The sequence below is a fragment of the Papilio polytes genome, unplaced genomic scaffold, assembly GCF_000836215.1.
Source record: "Papilio polytes unplaced genomic scaffold, Ppol_1.0 DF824169.1, whole genome shotgun sequence".
NCBI classification, from domain to species: Eukaryota; Metazoa; Arthropoda; class Insecta; order Lepidoptera; family Papilionidae; genus Papilio; species Papilio polytes.
This window is the reverse complement of record NW_013525035.1, coordinates 1455270-1472771: the sequence shown is the minus strand read 5'-3', so window position 1 is coordinate 1472771 and position 17502 is coordinate 1455270. Positions and strand designations below refer to the sequence as shown.

General features: G+C 33.5%; 1 protein-coding gene across 4 annotated transcripts in view; it reads right to left on the bottom strand.

Moving 5' to 3' along the window:
- LOC106111370 (latrophilin Cirl) overlaps positions 1–17502 on the bottom strand; it is a 285223-nt gene that overhangs the window by 147180 nt on the left and 120541 nt on the right. The window contains exon 3 of one of the 4 annotated variants that reach the window (XM_013293420.1): positions 12566–12742. The exons of the other annotated variants lie outside the window; for them this stretch is intronic. The gene's annotated coding sequence lies outside the window, so the exon portion shown is untranslated. The remainder of the gene's footprint in view (positions 1–12565; positions 12743–17502) is intronic. 4 annotated transcript variants of the gene reach the window in all.

Below are 17502 nucleotides of genomic sequence, written 5' to 3'. Positions count from 1 at the left end.
ATAATTTTTAATCTAAACTTTCATGTATTTTAGTAGTAGATATGTAAATGTTCAAACTATAGTAATATATAACATAGTTGAAATAGTTATGTTTGTAACTAATAAACTCAAAAACTACTAGACCGATTTCTAAAATTCTTTCACTATTAGAATACTAAATTACCCCTTAGTGACATAGACTATAATATTCATGGTTAGATAGACCGAGTCAGTAGTAATCGATAAAATAAAACGTAAGTGATTATAGTCATGCACTACAGAAAATTAGTATTATTAAAACCATCCAAGGTCCAGTATTTCTTCGTTCTATGAACCACCATACAAACGGAATATCGAATAGAAATTGGAAGCCTAGTAAAGGTAACCATTTTATGGGGCCTCTATCCAACATATCTGGTAAGGCGTTAGAAGGTATATTTATACTTGTAGGTTGAAATTGTATATTTCTACGACTTAAGACTTGTAACCATTACAATTTGTTACTTTAAGGATATTTTTTTAAGATAGATTTATGGTTTCTTAGACACCTCATCTAGACAAAACGGATATCATATCTTCGTCAAATCTATAAATGTTTTTTTATCATTTAATAGAATTATACTATGTTTAAAAACAAAGCATACTCGTATAACTGAAATATGTTACAACTAAGTTCCGCCTGCGACTCCGCCCGTGGAATTATAAAACAAAAGAAGTTAGCTATTGCGGTCGATTTGTTTAGCCGTTTACAAACTCTAATAAACATCCATCCATCTAAACTTTCGCATTTATATTAGTAAAATTATATTAATTATGATCATGATAAATGTACTTAAAAATACAAACATTTACTTAGATCAAAATTAGGTCATCCTTTAATCTAGAACCAGCTCGTTCAGACTATCGATTTTTTTGTGAACGATTTTGTGTGCGAATTTCAACATTGAATTTATATACACGACATTTCTAAAAAAGTCTATTTCATAATGATTCAAAAGACATTTTCGGGAAGAAACATATGTAACCATGAATGAATTTAGAATGAGCGCACCTTTGACTAAACTGTCGCACGACAGTTGTGCGATTGTCGATTGTTTTGCAGCCAATTCAATTGTTTAGTTGCACAATTAAAATCTACTCTATTTTAATTGTGCACTGCCATACAAGCTTAAAGGAATCAAAGCAAGATTAAACAGTTGTGCGATAGTTTAGTTTCAAGTGTGAGCACGCTCTTATAATTTAAGATATATCTATATTTTTGTACTTTTTACTATAAAAATCATGTATTTTAGCAAAAATTAAACATCTAAGACAAAAATATTCAGAAAGCCGTGTAATACCTCGAGGAGTGATTTACGCGTTAGGCAAGCTCAAAATGAAAATATGGCGGTTGTCAAGCTTATGTGCGCTGTGCTTATCTGCAGGCTTCGTGAAGAGCATAAGTTAAAAGTAATGACTTGGGGAAGAACATTTTCACTTAAAGCGATAACACACCTGCAGATCTCACCTTGATATACGTTTTAAGTTAACAATTTTGTTATTTATAAAATTATTATTTTTTTAGCAATATAAAGTTTACATGATTTTTTTTTTGCTATCAACAGAAATTTTAATTAATAACTTAAGAAGTCCTTGTTTACTTTAATTGCATCCACATTAATTGATTATAGGTTAGTTTTAGTTTTTAAAGCTTGTATCCCTTGTTATAACTGTTAAGTATAGCATAAGTTATAATTACTTATGCTTTGTTGAAGTTTTCATATATTTTGTGATTACCTATCATTAGTGTTAGGTTGACCTATGTCACAACGGAGTAAAAATCAAGTTACATAGTTCTGAAATCCATTTAATTAATTTATCGAACTAAAACACTAATGAATGGTTAAACGTAGCTGGGAAACCGGCCATTAGTCTTTATATAAATTAGTTTCCACTGTATAAGAACACAGATAAATAAATTTGCACCAAAACATAGCGGCGTACACACTATCTCTTAATGTAATGCTAATGTTGGGATCAATCTCCGCTGGTTTCCTGACGACTTCGTCTAGACAAGACTTAGTGTCAGACGATCTGACTGTTACAAATAGAGCCGGGATCTCAGCTAAACTGACAGGGAACGGATTGCATTACGTCGCCAGTAATCTTTGTCAATCTTAAGTCTGCTACACACCTACAGTTTTAACAGTCGAATTGTAAAGTTAAAACTAACGTGTGTAACATTTTATCTGTCAGATATAGTAAACTGCATAAATTTACATTTATAAGGGCCTATTAACCAAATTGTAAATTGTCTGATAATAATCGTGTAAAATATGTGATAGAAATAGCGGGTGTAGTATACCTTATCTGACAGTGACGTTTTAAGCTATCTGAGCCTCTATCAGCCAGTGGTGGGAAAGGCCCTAAAACTTCAGAAACTTGTATACGCCTTAGTTTTCACATTTGTGTATCATGTATGATATTTTCAGAATCAAGCTTCTAAAATTTTATTGTTTATGGAGAAGACTGTATGTTTAACTGTTCAGATAAAATCATGCAGATAAAACTGAAAGTGTATAGCGAGCTTTAAGTTAAAGCGTCAGGTGTCTGCTTGCTTTGACGTTAATTCGTTTTATGCATATAATTGTTGGTTTCCGATGTTTTAGTACCGGTAGTACACAATACTGTCTCCGTTTTTTTACACAACAGTATGATTTTTGAGTTATTGTATTATACTCGTAATACTCATCTTTATAAGAAAATTCCAAAGTATAGAGGTTATCAATCAAATACAGAAATCTAATTTATGTGTACGTAATTAAATTAAAACTAAACTCACGTTTACTTAATCTTATATCATAATTTAGATAAATCGAATTCTTAAGTTTAACAGTGGTAGTGCCCGCTTTAACATCTTAGCACAAATGGGCCGGCACGCCCGGTGTAATACCACGACCACACAGAAGACAGGCGTGAAATGGAAGCAATTCCGTATTTCGTCTGATGAGTGTGGTGCCGGAGGCCTAATTTAAGTCCCATTCTCTTTATCACCCTTTTCTTATAAGGAGAGGATGGGAAGGGGAAGTGGATTTGACGGTGAAGGAGATGCATAGGAAGGGGAAATTTCCTCTTTATGTGCGTCTCCTCCTCCGTCGTATAAGGGTAGGCAACGCATCTGCAATTGCGGATGTCTATGGGCAGCGGTCGCTTTGCCATTTTGGCGGATTCAAGTGGCCGCTTGCTCGTTTGCCACCTTATGTTATAAAAAAAAAAGTTTATGCCTTAAAAATAGAGTTGGTATTTAATATTCGAATGCAATTAGCCATTTAGAGAACAAAATAAGGCTTTACTTTGATCCGGTGACAAGTGACAGGTAGGCGGAAAGGGCCTTTAACAGCACAAGACCGGTGAAGTAAGAAATTAAATAGCTCGTATTTTTACTTATTACCTGAACAATGAGACGATGAATGTGTGAAGTTTGTGTATTAGCCCATTTAAAAACCTTTACAGAATATTAGTGAACAAGACAAGCCTGATTAAAGGGTAAAGAATACAAAACTGGTTTCATTCGTGAGGTTTTTTCGACACCTGCTTGATCGTTGTACTCTCACATACATTTTATTGCACATTTCTGTATTTAAATCGACATGAAATGATAATTATACAGTTTGTAGCGCCCCATGTTTTAATCGAGCAGGTGTGTGATCACCTTTTTAGACGTTTTTTTATTACAATTTATTGATCAGATTCTCTCTTATACGATTACAGATTTAAATGCAAAAGAGACATATGGATAGTTTAAGAACTTTTATAAACGATTTACTGTCGCCTGCAACTTCTCAAAATTAAAAAAAAAAATTAGTAGCCTTTTCTTCCAGACTTAAATCTATATCTGTGCCAAATTTTAGCGTAATTTGTCCAGCCGTTCTGGAGATATGTAGTAACTAATATCCATCCATCTAAACTTTTAAGTTAATAATATTAACTAGTGAGATAAGATTTAAAAGTAAAAGTTAAATAGTCAATTAGAGAACTGACAGAGTTTTCTCACTGCGAGTTTTCTTAATAAATTTGCTTCATTTTCTTTACTTTTTATACAAAGATTTTCATTTTCGTTTTTTCCGGTCACAAAATTGTGTACCTTTGTAGTGTTCGGTTCCCCGCAGGTTCAATGCCCTTCACCCGCGTAGGGTGACACGCCATTGTTTGAAGATGCCAATATTTGTAAGGTGTTAAAATTTATGTCGTGTTGCGAATTTCAACGCTACCGGTGTTAACACCCTCTATTAATATTTACTGTTTAAGGAATGAATGATCACTGTAAATAGGGTAGTTTAATTTGACGAGGTTTGTGTGGAATTTGCAGTTCTATTTATTTGCGATCATAATTCACATCCCTGTGAATATAAATTGATAACATTTATATAAACTTTTTTTTTAATTTTATTAATATCATATGGTGGCAAACGAGCTAGCGGCCTGTATTCGCCGAGAAAGCGAAGCGATCGCCCCATATACATCCGCAATTACAGATTGCCTACCCTTATTCATCGGAGAAGGGACACGCATAAAGATGTTATTTCCCCTTTCTATGCCTCACCACTATCAAATCAACTTTTCCTTCCCATCCCTTACATGTAACAAAATTGGTACGGAAAGGGACTAAAATTAGGATTTAATCATACTAATATTATAAATGTGAAAGTTTAGATGGATGTTTGTTAGAGTTTGTAGCCTAAACTGCTGAACGGATTTCAATGAAATTTGGCATAGATGCAGAGTATAGCCTGGAGGAAAACATAGGCTACTTGGTTTTGTTTTTTATACACGCGGTCAGAGTTACGGGCGGAAGCTAGTCAATAAATATTATCATTACACAAACTACATAACGTGCAATAACTACAGATGGTTTCTACAAAATTCTTTGTTAACTATCTGCACTATTCTATCATCTAAAATTTGATTAACTAAAGTAACGTTACTAGATACTACAAATGGGCATCTGAAAATATAAACAGGGCTGCCAACAGCTGGGCATTCGAGCTAAAGGTTTACATTTATTTTCTTTAGTACAGAGTACTGTAAAACAAAGGACTGTATGGTTGATTGTAGTCACTTGTTTTAACAGATTTTAACGACACTTGTCATTATGTTTTAACAATTAGAGCATGCGCACATTATTGACAAAATTATCGTACAAGTGTTTAGTCTCGCTTTGATTCCTATGACCTATGTGGAGGTACGCACAATCTATTTTTAGTTGAGCAACTAAACAGAATTGACTACGACACCAATACGACTTAGGGTCCTTCAAGAAACGAGCCTACAATTTCCTCAAAGGCCGGCAACGCATCTGTAGTTTGTCTGGTGTTGCGGATGTCCATGGGCGTAGTTGGCCACCTCTGTCTTCCCGCCGTACGTTAGCCCCCTCCTTGTATAAAAAAGGAACAATCGACAATCGCACAAAACTAGTGCCATAGTCTAGTCAAAGGTGTGTGTTTTGCCTAACTATTTCGAGTCTGAATGTTGGTAGCCCTGTAGTCATGATCATTGGCGTTCGTATTGATTCTGGCAGTGGCCACTTACATTCTGTAATACATGCGGTTCCCCGAGGGCACAATTACGTATATCTAAGGCAAATTTCCCCTAACTCTGACCTACGGTTGCTGCGGTAGCCTAACGCAAGCAAATTAAGTAATACCCTATGCGGTTGCTATTTGCTTTACGTAATTACGACCTTTGGAATGTTATAGACACATGAAAATTGTAGCATGTATGAATTTTGCTTACTAGTAGTTTTTTGAATACATTCCAAAGATTAATAACTTTACTTTTATTTATCTTTTATGCCTCATTATTTTGATGCCTTTATAACATACTCATTTTCGTCCGCGACTTCGTCCACATGGTATTAAAAATACAAAAGTAAATAGCCTATGTTCAAGACTATGCTCTATATTTAGGGCAAATTTAATCGAGGTCCGTTCAGCAGTTTAGACTACAAACTCTAACAAACATCCATCTATATAAACTTTCGCATATTATTTGCTAACGTATATTTTTAAATCGTTTCATTATTGATCTAAAGATCGGAGTAGCAATCGTAACCTGATCTATCATTCAGAGGAAGATTATGAATCCACTTTCAAGTTTTTAAGTATGTTATTTTATAATTTTGTTTTAAATCACCTCATATTGATGGTAAATTCCACTACTAATCACGCCAAATGAAACCAAATTAGTACATATAGCGACCGCAAACCAATCCAATACTGGTATTGAATAGTTTCGAAGCGAGTTTGTGTTAACGCATATACGAGTACTATTGCCGTCTCTCTTTATACGAGAGAGAATGAGAGAGATGGTGATGTGGGTAGTGTCACCGTTGGAATTTATCAAAATATTTGTCACTATCCAGACAGTTTCGTCTCCGCATTTGGCGAATCGATTATTGCCGACGAATCCTAGTTGTTACGTAAACTGTTGTAACTGTAATTTATTTATTATGTAAGTGAATTCAATGTTACGCGGTTTTGTATTGAGCAAGGATTAAGTAATTTAATACATTTTTTTAAATTTCGTAAATGTTAAGGTTAAAATGTCCGGTTGCTAAAACGAAGAGCTTACAGTGAGACGCATTTTAATGGAATTTGAAGTTACACATTTAAATGTCGTCTCAATATTCAGCCGTAAGAGAATATCTTAATATCGGAAATGCTAGCCTTAAGTAACTATTAAATAAATATATCAGTTAGGTAAATAGAACGCGTCTACCATAGTTTCCTTTTTTCATATTAATGTATTTATCTAAACATTTCTTTTAATTCGTATAGATATAAATTAAGAAATTATAGGTATTTCAACAAAGATGAAAACAAGCAATCGCGGCATATTTTTGAATAAACCTTTCTTTAATATTAAGCCATACACTTACGACACGCTTTAGACTATACATATATTTTCAAGCTATTAAACTTAGGGAGTAAATAAATCGAAAAAAACCTTCATGTTAGAAAGGGACCATCAACTGCAAGCTGCCAACATTAAGGAAGCAAGATTATGGTAACGGTAATTTTGACATTTTCAATTGAGAATTTGACAAATATAAACAATGAAATAAAGTTTGTATTTCGCGCAGATGAAGCCGCATGGGAACAGCTAGTATATGTACATTCGTTAACACGCAACTCATTGAGGATTCCGAAGTTAGAATGACTTTTTGTACCACTAAGTTGTATCAAAGCCCTTGTTATGAGAAATGCGTGGATCGTGCGGGAACATTTACATACATTAAGAATCAGAGCTTATTCAAGAATAAAGTCATCATAATAATAATTTGGGAAGTGTTTTGCAATTGAAATACGAAGTAGGGTATGCAGTAGAACCTCGATAACTTAAACCTCGGTAAATTAAAAACCTCTATAACTTCAAAAAATATGTTCCCTTCCCATCAGAGCCCAAAACCTCTACAACATAGACCCTTGATAACTTAAAGTATTTTGTGTTTCCCTTGGACTTTAACTAATCGAGGTTCTACTGTAGTAAACTAGCTACGCGATTCCATCTGCGTAGAGTTAACAAAACAAAAGTAAGTAGCCTATGTGTTCTTTCAGACTATACTCTGCATATATATCAAACTAGATTTCGCCCGCCACTCCGTCCGCATGGAATTTATGTAAACAAAAGTGAGTAGCCTATGTGTTCTTCCAGACCATCTTCTACATCTATACCAAATTTCATCAAATTAATTCAGCCGCTTAGGCTACAAACTGTAACAAACATCCGTCCATCCAAACTTTCGCATTTATAATATTAGTAAGAAATAAGATTTAATCGTGATCCGTTCAGCAGTTAAGGCTACATCTAACAAAACCCATCTAGACTTTTTATTTATAGTAGTAAAAAGTAAGACGTGGAGACTATATATGTATAAATATTCACTTTTCAAAATGATTGATCCATACAGCTAGTAATCGCTATGAGTCGAATAGGGACAGCCCTAACGTTTGTCGAGTGCAGCCCTAGCCTTTGTCGGCGACATGGCGGCGGCTCAGAAGTCGATAGGGCTGACATTTAGATCTCCAACCTATTTTCAATAAGGTCAATGGGTATAGAATAAATTAACATCTAATATACGCTTACAAGATACTTTATTGGTTATTGATTTAAAATGTCAAATTAAATAAAGTTAGATTTAAAATTTTAGGACGTTATAAATTGCATTTGTTAATTATTTTTAACAAATTTCACTAATTTGCTACTGTGATTTTGGAAAGATGAGATTCGACGATTTATAAATGTTTATTTCGTTAAAGTTTTATAATTGACAACGTCGGCGTCAAACGACTATGGGGTAGGACTAGCTCAATTTATAGATTTATTCATATATTTTTTTTCTTTTATTTACTTAGTTCATTGCTGTATGGAAATATACATTTCGTACCTTTTGAAAGACATATGTACTTTATTTCAAACACATACAAAATAATAAAAGCACAAAACATTTTTTTTTTATATTTTAAAGTGGCAAACGAGCAAGCGGTTAGGTGGCCGCTAATTTAGACAGCGACCGCTGCCAATAGACATCTGCAAGTACAGATGCGTTGCCTACCCAAAATCGACAGAGGAGGAGACGCACATAAAGAGGAAATTTCCCCTTCCTGTATGAGTATATGCATATGCATTCATAAGGCCTTAAAACCTAAATAATTAGTATACTAACAGTGGCAGAGCCCGCTTTAACATCTTCGCACGGCTCGACTGGTGTAATACCACGACCACACAGAAAACAGGCGTGAAGTGGAAGCAATTCCGCGTTTCCTCTGATGAGTGTGGTGCCGGGAGCCTAATGTAAGTCCCTATCCCTTTCCACCCTGTTCTTAACAGGAAAGGATGAGAAGGAAAAGTGGATTTGACATTGGAGGTTACACATAGGAAGGGAAAATGTCCTCTTTATGTGCGTCTCCTCCTCCGTCAATCAAGGAGCAATGCATCTGCAATTGCGGATGTTTATGGGCAGAGACGCTTTCCATTTCGGTGGATTCAGGTGGCCGTTTGCTCGTTTGCCACCTTATCTTATAATAAAAAAATGTATCTGCAGGCACGTTTGAATTATTAATTGTAACATTAATCTCATAAAACTATTTTAATAGTTAATACGAGTTATTAACTCAAATAAACCACATAAACTCTGACATACACAACTAAAAAATACACTAAATCATTTCAACCATAACACAAGACAAAAAAGATTAATTACCCGTTTTATGACAATCGCAGTAAAATATGTCTCACAGATAAAATCTAATTTATTATAGTACAGTAAAAAGAGAGAAAAAAGGCGATTCCGTACAATTAAAACAGTTTTTTTCTACTAGTTTCCATTTAGAAATAACTCATGTTGGACTTGTCTATAAAAAACATTCATTTTTATTTTTACTATATTCGACATTGGACTTTCTGTCTGTGTTTTAAATTAGCCGCGACATTTCCAGTTGAGGCGCATAATTTACCATTCAGTCTTAAACAATCGATTTTATACTTTATTACAAGAGAAATAGAGTGACTTTTCGATTGAAATTTAATCTAGTTTGAAGAGTAAGATGGACATATGGCGATTTTTGTTCAGACTTTTTTCTCTGACTTCTCAATGCAGTCTATATTCTGCCAGAGATAATGAGGGGATCAAAAGGGACGTTTAAGAGACTGATTGTTTCGGTAAGATTTGAATACAATCGAATGATAGTTTTTTTTATTGGCTGTTATCCTTTTTTATAGATTTCAGTAAACTTTTTGACATATTCCTGTTATCAAACATTACTTAGCATGCGTTTTAATTATAATGTGACGTAAAAAATTGATTACAGGGCTTTTACATCATCATCCACTTGCCCTTATCCCTTATGGAGGGTCGGCACAGTATGTGCTGCTCTTCCATACATCTCTATCAGCCGTCATACCTGAATCCACTCCTTTCTTAAGCATATCCTCTTTCACACAATCCATCCATACTTTCTTCGGTCTTCCTCTTCCTTTGTAGCCATCCACATTCAATCTTAACACTTTCTGGTTTATGTCCCAATCATTTCGATTACAGGGCTTTTACTTTCACTAATAAAAAAAAGAAAATATTTCTTACTTGAATTATTAATGTCTACAAGTGCAAATAACAATACAATTCTGAACATATATTTAAGTTTTTTTGCAGTAATTCAAAATATACCTAAGAGTCGAGCGATCGTTGGATCGATCGGACTAACTGGGACTCCTAATTGCGATTGAAGTGCTGTCAATTGAAGATTTAATATTGTAAAATATATTTGAATCACCACGAAGCTAATTAGTAACATTAAACATTAGCGCGATGTATTCATTATATTCAATATAAAAGGGTTGCTTTAAAACCTTTTGAATATCACATCTAATTACCCATCAAATTGCTAATAAAACGTTACATTTGAAACTCGATATTTAAGCCAGCCATCACTAATTAGATGAATTAAATACACGCCCATTACATCCTATTATAATATAATGAGATTGATATGATTAGTGATGTGCCGATGATATTTATTGAAAATATCGATACTTAAAATTAAAATTATTCAATAATGCGATTACATTTCCGTAAATAGGCGTATTAAAGACGCTGATATTTTATTTACAAATTACCGTTTTTTAAACAAAGATTTATTTGAGGTACTAGTTGTTAATTTAAATCTTTTTTTTTTTCACTATTAATTCTTTCAATTCAAACGAATCGAATGATCTAGGTTGAATCACAGATCACAATGGAATTAATTCGAGCACAGAACATTGAAAACCCTCATCGATAAAGCAAAACGTTAAAATATAATCGTCCGTTATTGTATGGTCATCACTACATCGAACGAGATACAATATTTTACAAATGTAACTAATTGTAAGGATGACTTTGTTAATACTGAACATAATAATGTTAAAGTCCGCTGTCAGTTACAAAGCAATCCCGCTCTCACTGAAGCCTTTGAACATCGGATTTATTTCAATATCCGCAGTTTGACGTCGATATTGTCTTTTTTGACTTTTTAAGCTCTCAAGATCATGAATATAAATGAAAAAGATAATATTTTGGAAGATTTAAATAGAATCTTTTGTTTTAAATATATCGATAGTGTAAAATTAGCTTACCTAGTCTGAATTAGATGATAAAAGTTACAATAATTGACAATATCACTTTTATGTCACTGATAAATAAATGAAAATGAAGAAAAATTAATATTGGAGTAACTGAATCTATACTAATAGTATAAAAAGGAAAGATTTGTATTTTTGTATGTATTGAAATAACTCAAAAACTACTGGGTCGATTTTAAAAATTTGACATTAAAAACCAAAGTTAGTAGTGAGTAACATAAATTATACTTTTTTATATTTTTTTTAATTTCCCGCGGACGAAGTCGCGAGCAGCAGCTATTGTTACATACAAAGTGTCAACTGTTTTAATTCCATGCTAACGTAATTGTGTACGAATACTATAAAAGAAAACTTTCAAACACTATTCATTTTATAGGATAGCTTTCGCCCGCGACTCCGTCCGCGTGAAATTAAAAAAATGAAGTGGCTTATGTGTTCTTCCGGACTATCCTCTACTTCCATACCAAATTTCATCGAAATTCGCTGAGCCGTTTAGGCTACAAACTCTAACAAACATCCATCCAACTAAACTTTCGCATTAATAATTAGTAACAAGTAAGATTAGTAAAATTCAAATATATACACTATTGAATGCTTTAAAATTATGATTTGAACGCACTAACAATTAAGTAGGGTGTACAAAAAAGAGGGGTCTCGTTGAAAGCGTTATTTTTATGGAGGTCAGGATTAAGAAATATGAGCGTCAGTGTGTCGAATGTGACGTAATTGATACAAATGCTTGGACACCATTTACACTGAATAGGGGATGGAATACGATTTACTTTATTAGCGTAGACTGTTCTATTCTAAGGAATATTATTATTATCTTTATTTCTAAATATAACTCCGTTGAAATTATAAGCGATATTTGTAATTAACTAACTGTTACCGAGACTTCTTCCGCGTGGAGTTTAAAAGTTCAAAACAGGACAAATCTGAATGAAGCTTAAAATACACCTTCTTTCTTAATACGTAGTAACAGAAATATCAATTTCTAAGTCCAGTAGTTTGTGAGCCGATTATTTTAATTACTCTTATTGTTTGTGTTCCGTAGAAATTACAAGCGACATTTATAATTAATTCTTCTAGAAATATTTATTAAATTCTATTATTGTTCCGTTAATTATTTTTAATGACAATTTTTTTTGTTAATAATTTCTAACAACCTTTTTTGAAGTCTGTACCTTCTGTTTTGGTAAGTAATTTCGGTTATAAAACTTTTCTATTGAACAGTATTAGAAATAAATCAAAAGATTGTAATTAAGGTATCCCACAAAGAAAATATTTATTGGCGGGTAACAATACGATGTTGTCGCCTTTCAAGCCAAAAATTAATAGGTGTTCGCTCGTCGAACAATCAGGCCTAGAGTCCAATCTTTGTCCCTTGTACAATATTAAATTAATGTAATAATAAAGTTTAATTTCGCACCTGTCAGTCTGTCAGTACTTTGACAACGGGGAACGTTTCCATTTCCGAAAATATTTCGTACCGGAGACGTCGACGGGCTTTTTGAAGTCCAAATTGATTTTGCGTTGTGTTATTAATAATGGAATTAATTTGAAAACCTACTTCTGTTGTCCTTACTTCCGTATACTTGTTCTTTACCTGAAAAAGAAAATTTAAGGTTAGAAAGAGCATGATAATACCACGTGGGCGTGGAAAGCTGATGATCTAGGTCTATGGATGACGGGGATACATCGAGCCATCGAGGAAGCTTAGTTACTCATAAACGATAGGCTGAGCTGAGCGCCATCCGCGTTCGGCTGTGGAGCTGTCAATGCCTCTTTAAGGCAAATAGTGAAAATTCAGTCATTACAAAAGGTGATAAAATTAATATGGTCCAATTCGAAGTATTAACATTTGCATTCTGAGACCTTCTAGTAAACATGTAGTTTTATTAAAACTGGTTAGAAATGGCTTAACTCACGTAATATCTGATGGTGCGAGACACGACGGGACGGTAAAGAAAACCAAATATACCCTGGAAGATGGACCTCCCGGTCACACTAGTCGGTCATACATGAGGTAAACTATGAAGTAGTTTTTATCTTACGAATGTTTAAATAAATTAATTATGGTTGTACTGTTAACATTTTACTCTGTGACTTATCTTACAATTTCCAACCAGATTCGTACAAAGCTCTTTAACAAAGAATCAAGCATATTACTAACAAGCTTGATAAAATGCGGGAGAGTCGCGTAATGGCGTACGTTGTACTCGAACGAAGCGTAATTTTGTTAAATAAGATTTAAAATATAAAAGAATATTGTGAAAGAATATACTTCCATCTTTTACGTATATTTAGTAATAGCTGTTCCCGTGCTGCTTCATTTTGAAATTGTAAAAACTTTATTTTATTGTTTATATTTGTCAAATTCTCAATTGCAAATGTCAAAATTACCGTTACCATAATAACCTTGCTTCCTTAATGTTGGTAGCTTGTAGTTTATGGTCCCTTTCTAACATGAAGGTATTTATCCTATTTATTTACTTCCTAAGTTTAATAGCGTGAAAATATGTAACCTAAAGCGTGTCATAAGTATAGGGTTTTTCATTGAAGAATTATTTTTTTAATAATATGTTGTGATTGCTGACATCTTACGCCACGAAGTAATGCATGTTTACGCTTTATTACATTAGTATGTATAAGTATAGATTAAAATAATAAAGATTTTTACTCTACATATATAGTCACTTATAAGAAAACTTAACTGTACATTCATGTTCAAAGTTTTATATACTACATATTTATGTAGCTGACTGTACATCCTGTTTTTTGAATCCATGTGGGATTTTTGTTGATTTTCTTCTTTATCTTACTTCCTAAAATATAATCTGAGCATTAGTGAATCTGGGTGGTCGTGACCTAATAAGCTTAGTATACATGATCGCACGTATTCTATTTAAGCAAAGTTGCAGCATAAATCTAAGACAAACAGGCTAAAGTTGTGCACACACTGGGACCCCCAACGCAGCCCGCGTATCCACTTCCGCCGCTATACTATACCAAGTTTAATTGATGCGCTCTTGCAGTAATTCCTTCATCTATTCTAATATTATAAAGAGGAAAGATTTGTATTTTTGGATTTTTTAATGTAATATTCACTAAAACTACTGGATCGATTTCAAATATTCTTTCTTAGAAAGGTAAAATATCAGTGTGTACCATAGACTATGTATTTTATTATTTTTTTAATTACACGGGGACGATGTTGCAAGCAACATTTATACTAATATGAAGAGGAAAGATTTGTAATTTTGTATGTATTCGATTCACGTAAAAACTACTAGGCCGATTTCGAAAATTCTTTTACCACTAAAAAGGTAATTCATCTGTGAGTAACATAGAATACATTTTTTTTTATTTCCCGTGAAGTCGCGAGCAACAGCTTGTCGCTAACATATGTTAAGATATATTCTGCATTGTTGCAAAACAGTTGTACGAACACATGTCTCTAGTTATTCTTTTGGAAAAAGATAGTGCCAACTTTACTAAGTTACTAATTGACGGAAAAATGTGGAAACAAGAGAATTTGTTCAAAAATATTTTTACAAAATAATTGATTCAATATTTGTTATTTCGGTGCAATTTGAAATTCGAATTCGAAAGCAATTTGAATTTAATAAACAGACCTATAATTTTTCATACATGTATCAAAAGCTCTTTATGAATATCAACTTTTTTTATTACTCAGAATACTTGTGTTTAATAGAATGTTAATTTCAAACATGATAAAGTCTAGATCATATCGAGATATTCAAATATTTCTGAAGTATTAATTCAAGTATGTTAAATTGAATATCTTGAAAAAATTTATTCAGTGATAAATCACTACAGACTCGTACTTTATGGAAATTTACAACATATTGAATCAATTGCTTTGTAAAAATATCTTTTTTTTTATAACATAAGATGGCAAACGAGCAAGCGGCCACCTGAATCCGCCAAAATGGCAAAGCGACCGCTGCCCATAGACATCTGCAATTGTAGATGCGTCGCCTACCCTTATCCGACGGAGGAGGAGACGCACATAAAGAGGATATTTCCTCTTCCTATGCATCTCCTCCATCGTCAAATCCACTTCCCCTTCCCATCCTCTCATAAGGAGGAGGGTGGTAAAGAGAAAGGGACTTAAATTAGGCCTCCGGCACCACACTCATCAGATGAAACACGGCATTGGTTCCATTTCACGGCTGTCTTCTGTGTGGTCGTGGTATTACTGGGGGCGTGCCGGCCCTGCAGTGCTAACATGTTAAAGCGGGCACTACCACTGTTAAACTTTACACTTTAATCAAATTCTTAATTAATAGAAGTAAATTCAAAATCTAAGAGTGAAATTAATCTGCAATTGTTTTAGTAAATAATACGAACAATATATAGATAGTGAAATAGACATTACTGGGACCATAGTAAGTTCCGGCTATCCATCATTGGTACACGGTTCCTGAGTATAATCGGTAATGAAGGCAGGGGGCGCTACCGATCAATGCGGGGGAGACTACGCTTGTACTGCGAAGTGTAATGTCACCTGTAAATTGTGAACACACAGTTAACTCATAAACAAATTACAAATCTAGTTAATTTACAAAGTTACCAGTTTACAAAGTTTATAAATGTGTCTCATTTTTGCAGCCAATAAAGGACTAAGATGATATGCCTAAGAGAGTGAATTTAATAACGGCTGATAGAGATGTATGGAAGAGCAGCATATACTGCGCCGACCCTTTATATGGTTAAGGTCAGTAGATGATAAAAGGATGGTGGACTGACTTACTCGATTCGTGTAACGTCCAATGAAACATATTCACTAAGTATAAATATGACTTGTCTATTACCTTACTATCTTTACCTCGTTACCTTTTGCTCAATTTTTTACTAGATTTAAGGTTCCTGTATTTTATTTGGAGTTTATTTTTGTGGTAATAAAAGTCCTGTTTATTCATTTGTTATTTATTAATTCCTTCGGATATGTATTTTGTCTAAGTAAATTACAAATTGACAACATTCACGATTATCCGGTGACAGTAATATCGTTTGAATTTTAAGCCCTTGTTTGTTGTAGACCCTCGTCTTACATACAAATCCCGGCATTTCCTAATCAGGACGTGCTATGAGACTTTGATAGTGAGCACCTGTGTAGAGTCTACAATGAGGTCTAGATAATCTTAGTTAAAAAACTACTTAGTTATCTTAGTTTAATAAGAATATAGACAGCCTTTACTATATTTTGCACAACATTATTAAAGAATAGCTGTTGCCGCGCGGCTTTATCCGCATAAAATTATGAAAACTTAGTTTATTGTTTCCATTTGTCAAATTATAAATTACAAATGTCAAAATGACATGACATGAAAAACCTTAACAATCTTGCTTTCTTGATGTTGGCAGCAACTTATGGCCTCTATCCCACATTAGGGTTTTATCCAAAATTTATACCCCCAAGTTTAATGGCGTGAAAATATAGCCTAAAGCGCTTTTTATTAAAAAAAAAACATTATTCAAAAATATGCTGTAATTGCTGACATCTTAGGCAACAAAGAAGTGTGTGTTTACGCTTTATTATAATAGTATAGATTCAATTATGGTTTTTACAACAACAATAAAAGTAAGAAACCAGTTATTTTACCTCATGTTAAAATTTTTGTAGAGTGAAAAAATACATTATCTAATATTTCCGAATATCCAAAACTATTCTACCTACGTCTATAATTATAAGATAAAGAAATATATAAGTTTCATTTACTTTGCCAAGTAGGGTTGACGACAGATAGCCGGCCATAAAAACTAAACCACATTAAGGTTTTAAACTGTATGCGCCGACCCTAAGTGACAAACAAATAAAGATAGGTCGTTCTACACACACGCACTACACAAAATTTAAAAAACCAATATACAACTGTCAACCATTCAAAATATGACTTTGCCCCAACACACCTCGTTTGGAACACCGGAACATTACGGATGAAGGCACAAATAAATCGTACACCCGTTTCAATAAACTGCCTCCAAAGGTCATTGTACAAGATTTATGTGGCTTACATCCGCGGATGCCATTTAATTATGCGATCCTTAGTTTGAACGGAAGATGTCTCGCTTGAATACCTCTATTGTCCTTAATTACCATAGTAATCACATTTGTTATCCGATGAAAAAAATAATTGAATTTACACGAAAATTTAAACCCCTAACTCCACAATACTGACACACAAAAATACTTTTTCAACAAATTGTTTTAACAGTTTTTTGAGTGCAAATTTAGAATCGAATAACCAACATATTTTAAACGAATTTAATTGTTCAAACCTGAAACGTCACGGTTTACCTCGTTAGTTGGATGTTTATTAAAGGATTTCAAAAAAACAT